At 41.1% G+C, this 13,215-nt stretch overlaps 1 protein-coding gene and 1 pseudogene across 9 annotated transcripts in view; one reads left to right on the forward strand and one right to left on the reverse strand.

Annotated features, from left to right (window-relative positions):
• Window positions 1–1,252: 1,252 nt before the first annotated feature.
• On the reverse strand, window positions 1,253–4,674 carry LOC148149771 (uncharacterized; annotated as a pseudogene).
• A 3,118-nt stretch (window positions 4,675–7,792) lies between these two features.
• Window positions 7,793–13,215, forward strand: part of sytl2a (synaptotagmin-like 2a) — a 123,140-nt gene continuing 117,717 nt past the window's right edge. For 7 of the 9 annotated variants that reach the window (XM_087988050.1, XM_087988053.1, XM_087988056.1 and 4 more), the window contains exon 1: window positions 7,887–8,016. The gene's annotated coding sequence lies outside the window, so the exon portion shown is untranslated. Of the gene's footprint in view, window positions 8,017–9,280; window positions 9,364–13,215 lie in introns of those variants that run through there. The other 2 variants (XM_087988051.1, XM_087988052.1) reach the window with 2 other exon arrangements.

The raw sequence follows: 13,215 nt of genomic DNA on the forward strand, positions 1-13,215 counted from the left end.
AAAATAAAGCTAATGTGGATTTTTGCATGTCTTTGCAAATGGTAAAAGTGAAGACTATATTTTAGAAAAAGTATTTTGATATTAATAGGGATTACAAATGCTGGCAAGTTGAATGAAATGGTGTGTTTGCAGATTTCATAATACTATACTAAGCAGAGCTGATTGTTTGGTCTGCAGTAAAACCATAATTCACTGAGTCTCTGACTGTGGAAGGAGAACATTTCACTCACAAGACACAGAGGTGGAATGTCTTTCATTAAATGTGACAAAGGTATTAGCTGATGCTAATGCACATTCATATTATGAAATTATGGTATTGGTATTTAAAATAATTTGGAACTTGTTTTTGACATATGACCTGTTAATGGAAAACTCTAAACCAAAAATGATCTTTTTTCATCTTTTGACCACTTCTCTCTGAAGGTATTGATTTTGATTGCTGTAGATTTTATGCACGCTTGTCATCTTCCACATCTTTCAAATGGTACTTCCATGTTTAATCTAGGTTTGATATTTTATTCTTCAGAGCAACATAACTAAGCCATTCCTGCCCTCACCAACATCCACACAAACACACACATGCAGGATATTTCTTTCTTCACTTAGTGAGACTGTGTTGCAGCACACTTGGCTTTTTAAAAATTCAGTCATGAGTTGTGGGCATTGCTGGTTGGGCTAACATTTATTGCCCATCGTTAGTTGCCTTTAAGGTGGTATTGATGAGCTTCCTTCTGAGACGATTGCAGTGCATTTTGGGTAAGTAGACTCATGATGCTGATAGGAAGGGAGTTACAGATTTTTGACCCAGTAACACTGAAGAAACAGTGATATATTTCCAAGTCAGAATGGTGAGAGGGTTGGAGGGGAACTTGGAGATGGTAGCATTCCCTAGTATCTGCTGTCCTTGTCTTTCTCGATGATAGTGGTTGTCAATTGGGAAGGTGATGTCAAAGGAGCCTAGGTGAATTTCTACTGTGCATCTTGCAGAAGGTATACACTGCTGATGCTAGGCATTGGTGGAGGAGGGAATGGATGTTTGTGGATGTGATGCAAATAATGTTGCCTGATTTATCCTGATAGTGTCAAATTTCTTGGAGGTGTACTCACCCATGCTAACTAACAGGAAACAGGAAGTAGAGATAAATGGGTCATTTTTGGTATGGCAACCTCTTATCTAGTAGAATGCCACAGAATCAGTGCTAGGGCTTCAACTATTTGTAATCTGGATTAATGGTTTGGGTGAAGGTACTGACTATCTTAAGTCAAAGTTGCTGATGATCTGAAAAATGTGTATGAAAACAGTTTGTGAGGAGCATGCAAACATCTTGAAAAACATTAATAAATAGGTTAAATGAGTGGTCCAAAATTTGGAAGATGGAGTATAATGTGGAAAAACGTGAGTTGTTCACTTTGGCAGAGAAAATAGAAAAGCAGAATATTATTTAAATATAGAGAGACTATAACATATCATTGTATAGAGGAATATAGGAGTCTTTATACTGGAATCATAAACATCAGCATGCAGGTACTGCAGGAAATTAGGAGGTCAAACTGAATTTCGAACAGCACTGATTATGGATAGTCAGCATGGCTTTGTACGTAGGAATCATGTCTCATGAACCTGATTGAATTTTTTGAAGAAGTAGCAAAGAGGATTGATGAGGGCAGAGTAGTAGATGTGATCTATATGGACTTCAATAAGGAGTTTGACAAGGTTCCTTATGGGAAACTGGTTAGCAAGGTTAGATCTCATGGAATACAGGCAGAACTTGCCATTTGGATACAGAACTGGCTCAAAGGCAGAAGACAGAGGGTGGTGATGGAGGATTGCTTTAGAGATTGGAAGACTGTGATCAATGGTATGCCACAATGTTCATTTCTGGGTCCACTGTTTTTCAACATTAATATAAATGATTTGGATGTGAACCTAGGAGGTATAATTAGTAAGTTTGCAGGTGACACCAAAATTGGAGGTGTATTGGACAGTGAAGGTTACCTCAGAGTACAATGGGGTCTTGATCAGAAGGGCCAATGGGCTGAGGTGTGGCAGATGGAGTTGCGTTTACCTAAATTAAACGTGCTGCATTTTGGAAAAGCAAATCTTAGCAGGACTTATACACTGAATGATAAGATCCTGGGGAGTGTTGCTGAACAAAGCGACCTTGGAGTGCAGGTTCATTGTTCCTTGAAAGTGGAGTTGTAGGTAGATAGAATGGTGAAGAAGGCATTTAGTATGCTTTCCTTTATTGGTCAGAGCATCGAATATAGGAGTTGTGAGGTCATGTTGCGGCTGTACAGGGCAATGGTCAGGCCACTTTTGGAATAATTTGGAGGAGTCGGTGTTGGACTGGGGTGGACAAAGTTAAAGAAATCACACAACACCAGGTTATAGTCCGACAGGTTTATCTGGAGTCACTAGCTTTTGAAGCACTGCTTCTTCATCAGGTGGTTATGGAGCAGGACCATAAGACACCGAATTTATAGCAAAACGTTACAGTGTCATGTGGCTGATGTATACTAAACAAACGTAGATTACGTCTTTCATCTTTTAGAATGGGTTTGCTAGTTTCAGTTTGTTAAGATGTAAATTCCAGAACTCCTTTTAAGTCATAGTCTCAAGATAACTTCAGGTTTTCTCGCAAAAGTTGCCATCTCAGCTCAGACAATGCATTAAAGGTGTGAGTTTGTCAATCTTGAGTCAGACTGGTTCTATTTCTGAAGTGGAATTTATAGAATCTTACATGGATTGACTGCAAGTTATGCATTTTTGAGCGAAATAAAATACAAGGTTATGGGGTGAATCTGTATTTGCAGAATTATATGTGCGTGCATGCAGGAGAGACAGTGAGTGTGTGCATGTGAATGCGTGCGTGTGGGTGAGTGCATATGAGAGAATTTGTTTATGTGTGTAAGCTTGATAAAGTATGTGTGATGGGGTATAAGCCTGTGAGAGGTGCGTGTGTGTTGTGGGGGGGTGGGAAGGTGTGTGTATACGTATGAGTGACAGCTTGGGTACGAGTATGTACGAGTGTGTGTGCGCATGCGTGTGTGTGTGTGTGAGAGAGTGTACACTGGAGTGGGGTCACCTGTAGTGTGACATGAACCCATGGTCCCGGTTGAGGCCATCCTCATGGGTACCGAATTGGCTATCAGCCTCTGCTCAGCCACGTTTGGTTTTTGCTTGTCTCGAAGTCCACCTTGGAGGATGGTCACCCAGAGGTCCGACGCCAAATGTCCTTGACCACCAAAGTGTTCCTCGACTGGGAGAGAACACTCTTGGCTGGTGATTGTTGTGTGGTGTCCATTCATCCGTTGTCATAACGTCTGCGCGGTCTCGTCAATGTACCATGCCTCAGGACATCCTTGCCTGCAGTGTATGAGATAGACAACGCTGGCCGAGTCACATGAGTACCTGCCACATAAACGGTGGGAGGTGTTCTCATGTGTAATGGTGCTATCTGTGTTGACACTCTGATATGTCTTGCAGCAGTTGCTGTGACAGGGTTGTAGAGTGTTGTGGTCAATGTTGTCCTGAAGACTGGGCAGTTTGCTGCAAACAATGATCTGTTTAAGGTTTGGCAGTTGTTTAAAGGTGAGAAGTGGAGGTATGGGGAAGGTCTTGGCGAGGTGTTCATCCTCATTGATAATGTGTTGCAGACTGTGAAGAACATGGCGTAGTTTCTTGGCTCCCGGGAAGTACTGGACAATGAAGGGTATCTTCTCGATTGCAACCCATGTCTGTCTCCTGAGGAGGTCATTACGGTTTCTTGCTGTGGCACGTCGTAACTGGCGATTGATGAGTTGAGCATCCTACCAAGTTCTTATGAGGGCATCCTTGAGCAGCTTCAGGTGTCCGTCACATTCCTCCTCATCTGAACAGATGCTGCATATGCATAGGGCTTGTCCATAGGGGATGGCTGTTTTAATATGTTTAAAGGTGGAAACTAGAGAAGTGTAGCATCGTGAGGTTATCTGTGGCTTTGCGGTAGAGTGAGGTGCTGAGGTGCCCATCATTGATGGAGATGCATGTGTCCATGAATGAGACTGATACTAAAGAGTAGTCCACGGTGAGTTTGATGGTGAGATGAAACTCGTTGATATCACTGTCTAGTTGTTTCAGTGACTCCTCGCCATGGATCCAGAGGAAGAAAATGTTGTCAATATATCTGGTTTATAGTGTTGGTTGGAGGTCCTGTGCAGAAAAAAGTATTTTTTGTATCTGTGCATGGAAATGTTGGCAAATTGGGGTGCAAATTTGGTCCCCATGGATGAAGAACTAGTTGTCAAAGATGAAAATGTTGTGGTTGAGGATAAAGTGGATGAGTTGTAGGACAGTGCTCGGAGATTGGCAGTTGTTGGTGCTGTGTACTGAGGCTGTTGCTGCAATGGAGTCATTGTGGTGGATACTGGTGTAGAGTCTGAAATGTCCATTGTGACAAGGAATGTTCCTGGTTCAATTGGTCCTTGGGTGCTGAGTTTTTCTAAGAAATCTGTAGTCTCATAACAGAAGCTGGCGGTCCCCTGTACAATGGGCTTCAATATGCCTTCAACATAGACAGAGAGGTACTCACACAGGGTCCCATTGCCTGATACAATGGGACGTCCTGGTGTGTTGACTTTGCGTATCTTCGGAAGGCAGTAGAAGTTGCCTACGCGAGAAGGATGAGGGAGCATAGGGAACTCTGAAGGACTAGACCAAAAGTCTTGACCAGTGTTTTTAGTTCATGAGTGTGCTGTTTGGTCAGATCAACTGGTAGTTCCTGGTTGTTCAGTTGTCAGTACACTTCCTTGCAGTAATCTGTTCTATTCTGAATGACAATGGCTCCTCCTTTACCTGCTGGTTTGATGACAGTGTTGTGATTGGTTTGGAGAGCCTGGATGGCATTGCATTGTGGTGTTTGCTCTATCTTGTGGGTGCAGTTGATGAATCTGGTATTTATATATTTCCTGACAGTTTGAACATACATGTCAAACCCAGCGCAGCGGTCCTTTTGGAATACAGTGCAACTTTGATTATCTGAATATCAATTCTCCTAATTTCAGGTTATCCAAAAAAAACTCAAGGTCCCATTGGGACACATTGTTTGCTCACCGACTGGGGAGGAGAGATTGCGAGAGGACATGGCGGAGAGATCAAGAGAGGACGTCTGCAAGGCGTTGTGGTGACTGGGGCCACACTGGCCTAAGCAATGACTGCCTGGCCTGCCCATGGCTGTGGTGGGTTGGGGACCTCAGGAACAGTTTGTCCTTCTTGCCCTTCCTCGCAATGCAGCTTGTCCGCAAGCCACCAACCACCGATTGACTCCAGGCCCCGACGGAGAGCCTGATCTTTAAACCGCTGCCAACAGCCTGCAAATGAACAGAGGCCCTGGTGTGAATGTGTGAGTGACGTGCTGAAGGGAGTAGGCATCTTTTAGTGGGTGGGGGGGAGGGGGGGGGGGTGGCAGGGGCGAAGGGGTCTGATCAGTTATCCAAACGATCAGTTATCTGAAAAAAATACTTCCCACCCACGTTGTTTGGATAATCAAGGTTGCCTAGTAGTACGTGCAATTCTGGTTTCCTTCCTGGAAGGATGTTGTGAAATTTGAGAGGGTTCAGAAAAGATTTACAAGGATGTTGCCAGGGTTGGAGGATTTGAGCTAATGGGAGAGGCTGAATAGGCTGGGGCTGTTTTCCCTGGAGTATCGGAGGGTGGGGGTAACCTTATAGAGGGGCAAATATAGCATAAACTGACAAGGTCTTTTCCCTGGGCTGGGGAGTCCAAAACTAGACAGCATAGGTTTAGGGTGAGGGGGGAAAGATATAAAAAGGGCCTAAAGGCCAACGTTTTCACACAGAAGGTGGTGTGTGTATGTGATGAGCTGCCAGAGGAAGTGGTGGAGTTTGGTACAATTTCAGCATTTAAAAGGGCATTTGGATGGTATATGAATAGGAAGGGTTTAGAGGGATATGGGCCAAGTGCTGGCAAGTGGGACTAGATTGGGTTAAGATATCTGGTCAGCATGGATTAGTTGGACTGAATGGTCTGTTTCCATGCTGTATATCTCTATGACTCTGTGACTCTTTATTGCTAGGTCAAGGGAGTGTAGAGGTTCAGGCAGCATCTGAGGAGCAGTAAAATCGATGTTTCGAGCAAAATCGATGTATTCCTGATGAAGGGCTTTTGCCTGAAACATCGATTTTACTGCTCCTCGGATGCTGCCTGAACTGTTGTGCTTTTCCAGCACCATTCTAATCTAGACTCAGGTTTCCAGTATCTGCAGTCATTGTTTTTACCGAGGGAGTATAGAGTAGAAAGGTCTTGATCCAACTACACAGGGTATCAGTCAGGTTGCTCCATCAAGACTGTGCATAGGTTTGGTCATCTTACTTCAGGAGAAATATACTTTCATTGGAAGCCAGCATGGATTCATGACAGGTAGGTCATGCCTCACAAACCTCATTGATTTTTTTTGAAAAATAAGCTCAAGCAGAGGGCTGGGGAATGTTGTTGCATGTTGCTCAGGCTTCCAAAAGGCATTTAATACAGTTCCACGTAAGAGACTGTTAACTAAGGTAGAGTCCCACAGAATTGATGAGAAATTACTGACATGGCTGGGAAATTGGTTTTGTGGCAGACAACTGAATTTAGGGATAATGGGTAGGTAATTAAATTGGCAGCATGTGATCAGTGGTGTCTGACAAGAATCTGTATCAATGTCTCAATTATTCACATTATTTAGTAACAACTTGGCTAATGGCACAGAAAGTAGTCTATCAAAATTTGCTGTTGATACAGTTAGGTGGTATTGTGGACAGTACTCATCACACTGAAACAACTCCTGATGAATCTAAAGGACCCTGTACCAACAACCAGCAGAACGAACGTCAAACAAAATACTCTGCAAGGACTGCAACAAATATTACATTGGACAGACGAGCAGGAAACTAACCACCAGGATGCATGAGTACCAACTAGCCACCAAAGGACATGACTAACTGTCACTAGTACTTTTACACACAGACAAAGAGAGACACCTGTTTGACTGGGACAATAACCGTCCTGGGACAGGGTAAATAAAGACATGCACGGGCATTCCTAAAGGCCTGGCATTCAAACCAGAATTCCATTAACCCATTTACCAGCCTCTCAGTAAAAGAGCTGGAAGTGATATTACCCACCACAACAGATCAAGATGTAAATAGCAAGTGGGACAGAACACCAGCACTTTACCGGAAGCTCACTGATGATGTTACCCAGCACAGTGATGAAACATCTGAGAATAAACCTGCCAGCTCAGTGAGCAAACTTACAACCTGAACCACAGCCTGAGCTACAAATCTTCTCTAAAGTTGCATTTACTCTGTTTCAGATTTCCAGCATCTGCAGCATATTCCCTTTAACCATTTAAGAGCCCTGTCTACATATTTTTCATGCTTTTATTATATACCAAATAGAGAATAGAATGGGCACACTGGAAAAGGTAAAGCAAATTGTTCTGAATTGATCATTTATAGTCATTGGAAGCAAAAAGGGATCACATGGTATCAGCTTTCGTGAATCGTCTGTTAAACAACTTGTAAATCAAAACTTAAATGAACGTATACAAAAGGACACAATACGATTAGAAAAAAGTATTCAATTACACATAGATCGCATAAACCCTTTCTCGCGGGTTTGAACTGTTTATTTAACTGGGTTTGTTTAGGAATCCGGGGTCGAGCGGAAAATCCATGCAGAATTCCATTTCTTTGTTTGCATGCGATCCCGCCCAGTTTGGGCGTGAGTGTTTCAGGAATGCAGTGTGTTAATGAGTCTGTAGGGTGGAGACTGTAGATCGGGGTAGTCCGAGAGTACTCGAACTTGACGTTGAAAGGATTTCTTGATTAATTCAATGTAGAACGTCTTTTGTAAGCTGGCTTTGTGAAGGTAAGGTATTTAGTTTGAGAAATCAGAAAAATATCTTCAGATCGGGAACCATTTGAACATTTTTTGACGTGTTGCTTGCGTTAGATCTTCTGACGAGGTTTGTTTTGGTGAGTTTAAGATCTGCATGTTTGTTCATGGAAATGGGAATGTTAGGCAGCTCACAGCAGGTGAGCACACTTGTAGGAGGTTTATTTGATTACAGGAGCGAGAAAATGTGAACGTGCGTTTTTAACTGCAAACTAAAGGTACGTTTTATACATACAAGTTGTGTCTTTAATATCGAAGTGTCCACAAATGGTTATGGTTTATACAAGCGATCTAAATTAAAATTAAAGCGACACGTTAAATAAACAACAGTTTCTCCTAAAAGCGTAAAGGATAATGTATTAACTTCGTTCACAATTACTCTCTTTCTAAACTGCACGTCAGCTGTGTATAAAGTTGGATTGTTCACTGAAACGTAAAGCGAAACTATTCATATCTAACTGTACTCTAAACCTGTTTTGTAATCACGCAATTGTATTTAACAATTTTATCTATTTTAAAATAGAAAATGGATACGTTGACTGGCCCATTGGCAACACTCGCCTAATGCAGAGCGTTTTGGGTTAAAATCCTGCTTCTGGCATTTAGATTTAAATTTATGTATACGTAGTACTGGGAATGTTGACTTATTGTAGGGAATCCTCTTTCAGACATGGTTTGAATCTTGGGTCCTAACTGCTTTTCAAACTGGGTGTTAACTGTCTCACGGCAATATTTGAAAGCAATAAAGCATTCTCCAGATATTCCTGCCTTGCCCAATGCCACTAAGAAAATGTTGAACATTTTATTTGTTCTTGGGGTGAGTTTTGCGTTCAATACCTAACTACTACGAAGAAAGTAGTGGTGAACTGCTGAAATGTATCTGGTTTAGGGACATCCCATTGGGCTGTTGAGATAGGGACCTTTAGCTTTTTGACTACTTGGTGAAGAAACGCCAATCTACTTTCAAGTCATGATGGTGTGTGGCTTGGAGAGTAACTTGCAAGTAGTGGTGTTCCTATGCTTTGTCCTTCGAGGGGACAGAAGATGTGTGTTTAGTGTCAAAGAAGCTTTGCACATTGCTGCAGTGTGTCATGTAGATGATATTAAATGTTGTCACTATGGTGGTGGAAAAAGTGAATACGGAAGCTGGTGGTTCTGAATGGGGCATGATCAAGCCGGTTGCTTTGCTCTGAATAGTATCAAGCTTCTTAGGTCTTTTTTTGTTGTTGGAACTATCCTCATTCAGGCAGGTAGAGAGTTTTCCATTGCAATCCTGATTTTATCTTGTAGTTGTACAAACTCTGACATGTCCTTGATGCCATTGTATTTATGTGACTGATGCAGCTGTTTCCAGTCAATCGTAACCCCATCTCTGAAGTACGTTGGTGGAGGATTCAGCAATCGAAATCCATTGAGTGACAAGCGAGGTGGGTTATTGGCTGCCAGTTGTCTATGTTACTTACAAATTCTGTCCAGACTGCTGTCAAATGTATTAAGCTCTTGCAATGATGGAACGATATAGTGAGAGTTTTGGTCTCTTTACCTAAGGATGGGTATAATTGCCATGAAGGGAGTGCAATGCAGATTTAATGAAGTTATTCCTATGATGAGTGAATTGTTCTGTGAGCAACTTAAGCCAATTGTAATGAGTTTAGAATTTGAGGTGATGTCTTTGAAAAGTAGAAAATTCTTAATGTGTGGAAAAAGTGAGGACTGCAGATGCTGGAGATCAGAGCTTAAAAATGTGTTGCTGGAAAAGCGCAGTAGGTCAGACAGCATGAAAGGAACAGGAGAATCAACGTTTTGGGCATGATTCCTGAAGAAGGGCTTATGCCCGAAACGTCGATTCTCCTGTTCCCTAGATGCTGCCTGACTTGCTGTGCTTTTCCAGCAACACATTTTTAAATTCTTAATGTGTGTCATGGTAGATGCTCGGAAGACCTTTCCCCGGTTAGGTTTCCAGATTGTAGTCTAGGTAGAGACTTGATCACTAAGGATTACTTTTAAGGAGAAATTTCTTCACTCAAAGTGTTGTTAATCTTTTGAAATTCTACTGTAGAGAGCTATTGAATGGCTAGTCGCTAAGTATATTCAAATCTGAGATTGATTGTTTTCCTTAGTATTCAAAAATGTAAGATTCTGAAGATGATGCAAGAAAGTGGATTGAGGATTTGAAATCTGTCATGGTGCACAGCTGCTGATTGATCTATTGTTTGTATGTATTTCCAAACGTGAAATGATTCTCTTGTCTCCTGGTTATCTTCCTTTGGTCAGTGCAGCTGTCTTTTGAATATGAATATTTCTATAAATGCAAATGTTTTGTCAAATGAATGTTGAAAAGATAGAAAAAAAACTATTTGATGTTCCTGATAGAGATCTAAATATCTGAAAGACTTTAATGTCACTGGGAATTTTGGGGATGTGGCATTTGTCAGTTTTTATTCTGTGGAACATTATGTTGTTGTTAAAATTTCAGGTCACTTAGTCATTAATGTTTGAGAGCCACGCTGAATTATTTTGTAGGTGGAAAAGTAGGCTTGCCTGAGCATTTATTATATTAACTTCACACACCTATTTCCTTTCACAATCCAGGCAGTTTCCTTTAAAGTAAGAATTCTAAGTCTTATTTGAGTAGAACTTTTAATTAGTAATTTTTTTTTTAATGCTGAAGAAAGTGCTGACTGCAGATGCTGGAGAATCAGAGTCGAAAAGTGTGGCATCGGAAAAGCACAGCAGGTCAGGCAGCATCCAAGGGGCAGGCAAGTCGACGCTCCGAGCTCTCCTTCAGAGGGGCTTATGTTCGAAGCTTTGACTGTGCTTTTCCAACACCACACTTTTTGAATACAAAACGTTTCCAGTTTTAGAAACATAACTGGAGGGGAAGGATTGAAGGGAAAAATATGGTTATGATCTGCACCAGTGAAAACCATGGCAAATGTATCACAAAAGCTTGCATTAAAGTTTGATTTTTTTTTAAAAATATAAAAATTTGTGCAGATTAAAGTGAGGATGATCCAGTGAAGTATGCATATTTTCTACAACAATAGCTCCACTCATCACCAAGGCCGAATGACAAGTGTCTACCATTATTTAGGGATAAATATGACGTGGCCTTGTCTGTATGTTGATTCCAGTAACGTAAAGCTGGCTACTGGACCTAACCGCATTTTTTAAAATTGAGAAACCAAGGTGAAAACAGTAAAATACATCAGGAATTGTCTTTTGGTTTTCAATTTGGGCTTTAAAATTCTGTTGATTGAGATAGTGTGCTTTAAATTAAGTTTTTGTTATATCCAGAGACTGCTAGCATTTTCGGTCTGGCTTCCCAGTTACTTGTTGACTGTATGTCTAAATGATTTCCTGTGCTTTTCTAGTATGCTGACTCAGCCAGTCATTCTAGAGTGAAAACTAAATTTGCATTTGTTCTGAGATTAGGGAAGAAAAGATTGAAGATTGCCATAGCCCAGTTCCAGTAGAATCGAGCCATTTCGGTTTAGAACTTGAAGTATAATGGCTCTAAAGAAGCTGCAAATTCTCTACATTTTTTTGTTAGGATTACTTGAATCAAAGAAATTAATTCATAGAAATGTTTCTTGTGCTGTCAGTCAAAAATTAAGTCATTGCATGATTGCTGCTGATACTATGCAACAAAAGTGGAGATTTGTAATTACTCAGCTCTGACTCATTTACCTTGAGCACAAAGAATGCATGTAATAATATCATTGCCTTTTTGTGAGTTGGACAGGTCCTGCTAGTTTCTCTATCCAAAATCACAGGATGTTTGTATGTACTGACGTATGAAATATCTAAAGTTGTTTAAAAGACTTTGGTCATTAGGGTGACAGCAATTAAGTCTTGCTGGATATCTACTGTGTTTCAACTGATACTCAGCACTGTGTACAACAGACATTAATAACTCAGAAGTAAATAGATAATTGTATCTGTCTTCCCTCGTTTTCTGATCATTCTGATGTAAAAATATGGAGCTTTCATCTGGCATTTATATTATGTCACCATGCCATTTTAAGATGCAAAGCCATCAAATTCACATTCTTGTTCTAAAGGCCAGCAGCAAGCTGTGAACTGTGCTACCGCTGAAGATGTGAAAAATTAAAATAATGTCACTTTCTACTAAACTTTTATTTGAAGTGGCAGGTGGAGTTGAATTTTAGATAAATGTGAGGTGCTGTATTTTGGAAAGGCAAATCAGGCAGGGCCTTTATACTTAAATGGTAAGGTCCCAGGGGGTGTTGCTGAGCGAAGACTCCTTGGAGTGCAGGTTCATAGTTTCTTGAATGTGGAGTTGCAGGTAAATAGGATAGTGAAGAAGGTGTTTGGTATGCTTTCCTTTATTGGTCAGAGCATTGAGTATAAGAATTGGGAGGTCCTGTTACAGCTGCTAAGAACATTGGTTAGATCACTTTTGGAATATTGTGTGCAATTCTGGTCTCCCTCTTGGAAGGATGTTGTGAAACTTGAAAGGGTTTACAAGGACATTGTAAGGATTAGAGGGTTTGAGCTATAGGGACATACTGAATAGGCTGGAGCTGTTTTCCTTGGAGTGTCAGAGGCTGAGGGGTGATCTTTATAGAGGTTTATAAAATCATGAGGGGCAAGGATGGGGTAAATAGACAAGGTCTTTTCCCTTGGGTGGGGGGAGTCCAGAACTAGAGGGCATAGGTTTAAAGTGAGGGAGGCAAGAAGCAACCTTTTCATGCAGAAGGTGATGCATGAATGGAATGAGCTGCCAAAGGAAGTGGTGGAGGCTGGTATAATCACAACATTTAAAAGACATCTGGATGGGTGTATGAATAGGAAAAGGTTTAGAGGGATATAGGCCAAGTGCTGAAAAATGGAACGAGATTGGCATTGGATATCTGGTTGGCATGGACGAGTTGGACCAAAGGGTATTTTCTTTACTGTGCATCTCTAAGTGCTAAGGGAATTGAATAATATTGATAGTGGTCTTAAGAAGAGGAAGATTAGAAAAAAAATCAGACTCTCGTTATAAAAGCAGACAGAAGAGTAGTCTTCTTGCAGGCAAGCAAAATGCTCACTTGTGGAGCAAAGATTATTTTGTAGTCTGTTTCAAGTTAAAACTATTATGGGAAAGGAGGCAGAAGTATATACTAGAAAACATTAACTCAGGAACAAAGACAGAAAGTGCCTCCACATGATAAGATTGTGAACCAAAATCTGAACCAGTCAAGAAGCAGTTGCATCCATTTGAGTAGATAATTTAGGTAGAATAGATTAATGTTTATCTGCACTTGCCTTGG

Source organism: Chiloscyllium plagiosum, unplaced genomic scaffold, assembly GCF_037043375.1.
Source record: "Chiloscyllium plagiosum isolate Xiang-an unplaced genomic scaffold, Cpla_swu_hap1 HiC_scaffold_6, whole genome shotgun sequence".
Classification (NCBI taxonomy): Eukaryota; Metazoa; Chordata; class Chondrichthyes; order Orectolobiformes; family Hemiscylliidae; genus Chiloscyllium; species Chiloscyllium plagiosum.